Here is a 2,814-nt window from a genome sequence, read left to right as displayed (position 1 = left end):
ACAATGATCAATGAAGAATGAACGATGAAGAATGAACAAGGATCAATGATCAATGAAGAATGAACGATGAAGAATGAACAAGGATCAATGATTAAAGAAGAATAAACAAGGATCAATGATAAATGAAGAATGAACGATGAAGAATGAACAAGGATCAATGATCAATGAAGAATGAACGATGAAGAATGAACAAGGATCAATGATCAATAAAGAATGAACGATGAAGAATGAAAAAGGAATAATGATCAATGAAGAATGAACGATGAAGAATAAACAAGGATCAATGATAAATAAAGAATGAACGATGAAGAATGAACTAGGATCAATGATCATTAAAGAATGAATGATGAAGAATAAAATAGGATCAATGATCAATGAAGAATGAACGATGAAGAATGAACAAGGATCAATGATCATTGAGGAATGAACAATGAACAATGAACAAGGATCAATGATCAATGAAGAATGAACGATGAAGAATGAACAACGATCAATGATCAATGAAGAATGAACGATGAAGAATGAACAAGGATCAATGGTCAATGAAGAATGAACCATGAATAATGAACAAGGATCAATGATCAATGAAGAATGAACGATGAAGAATGAACAAGGATCAATGATTAAAGAAGAATGAACAAGGATCAATGATAAATGAAGAATGAACGATGAAGAATGAACAAGGATCAATGATCAATGAAGAATGAACGATGAAGAATGAACAAGGATCAATGATCAATAAAGAATGAACGATGAAGAATGAACAAGGAATAATGATCAATGAAGAATGAACGATGAAGAATAAACAAGGATCAATAATAAATAAAGAATGAACGATGAAGAATGAACAAGGATGAATGATCATTGAGGAATGAACGATGAACAATGAACAAGGAACAATGATCAATGAAGAATGAACGATGAAGAATGAACAAGGATCAATGATCAATGAAGAATGAACGATGAAGAATGAACAAAGATCAATGATCAATGAAGAATGAACAAGGATCAATGATAAATGAAGAATGAACGATGAAGAATGAACAAGGATCAATGATCAATGAAGAATGAACGATGAAGAATGAAAAAGGATCAATGATAAATGTAGAATGAACGATGAAGAATGAACAAGGATTAATGATCAATGAAGAATGAACGATGAAGAATAAACAAGGATCAATGATCAATGAACAATGAACGATGACGAATGAACAAGGATAAATGATCAATGAAGAATGAACCATGAAGAATGAACCATGAAGAATGAACAAGGATAAATGATAAATGAAGAATGAACGATGAAGAATGAACAAGGATCAATGATCAATGAAGAATGAACAATGAAGAATGACCAAGGATCAATGATCAATGAAGAATGAACGATGAAGAATGAACAACGATCAATGAACGATGAAGAATGAACTAGGATCAATGATCATTAAAGAATGAATGATGAAGAATAAAATAGGATCAATGATCAATGAAGAATGAACGATGAAGAATGAACAAGGATCAATGATCATTGAGGAATGAACAATGAACAATGAACAAGGATCAATGATCAATGAAGAATGAACGATGAAGAATGAACAAGGATCAATGATCAATGAAGAATAAACGATGAAGAATGAACAAGGATCAATGATCAATGAAGAATGAACGATGAAGAATGAACAAGGATCAATGATCAATGAAGAATGAACGATGAAGAATGAACAAGGATCAATGATCAATAAAGAATGAACGATGAAGAATGAACAAGGATCAATGATCATTGAGGAATGAACGATGAACAATGAACAACGAACAATGATCAATGAAGAATGAACCATGAAGAATGAATGATGAAGAATGAACAAGGATAAATGATAAATGAAGAATGAACGATGAAGAATGAACAAGGATCAATGATCAATGAAGAATGAACAATGAAGAATGAACAAGGATCAATGATCAATGAAGAATGAACGATGAAGAATGAACAAGGATCAATGAACGATGAAGAATGAACGATGAAGAATGAACTAGGATCAATGATCATTAAAGAATGAATGATGAAGAATAAAATAGGATCAATGATCAATGAAGAATGAACGATGAAGAATGAACAAGGATCAATGATCATTGAGGAATGAACAATGAACAATGAACAAGGATCAATGATCAATGAAGAATGAACGATGAAGAATGAACAAGGATCAATGATCAATGAAGAATGAACGATGAAGAATGAACAAGGATCAATGATCAATGAAGAATGAACGATGAAGAATGAACAAGGATCAATGATAAATGAACAATGAACGATGAAGAATGAACAAGAATCAATGATAAATGAACAATGAACAATGAAGAATGAACAAGGATCAATGATCAATAAAGAATTAACGATGAAGAATGAACAAAGATCAATGATCAATGAAGAATGAATAATGAAGAATGAACAAGGATCAATGATAAATGAAGAATGAACGATGAAGAATGAACAAGGATCAATGATCAATGAAGAATGAACGATGAAGAATGAACAAGGATCAATGATCAATAAAGAATGAACGATGAAGAATGTACGATGAAGAATGAACAAGGATCAATGATCATTGAGGAATGAACGATGAACAATGAACAAGGAACAATGATCAATGAAGAATGAACGATGAAGAATGAACAACGATCAATGATCAATGAAGAATGAACGATGAAGAATGAACAAGGATCAATGATTAAAGAAGAATGAACAAGGATCAATGATAAATGAAGAATGAAGGATGAAGAATGAACAAGTTTCAATGATCAATGAAGAATGAACGATGA

The sequence above is a fragment of the Amaranthus tricolor genome, chromosome 6, assembly GCF_026212465.1.
Source record: "Amaranthus tricolor cultivar Red isolate AtriRed21 chromosome 6, ASM2621246v1, whole genome shotgun sequence".
In the NCBI taxonomy this organism is placed as follows: Eukaryota; Viridiplantae; Streptophyta; class Magnoliopsida; order Caryophyllales; family Amaranthaceae; genus Amaranthus; species Amaranthus tricolor.
Note: the sequence above shows the minus strand (reverse complement) of the source record.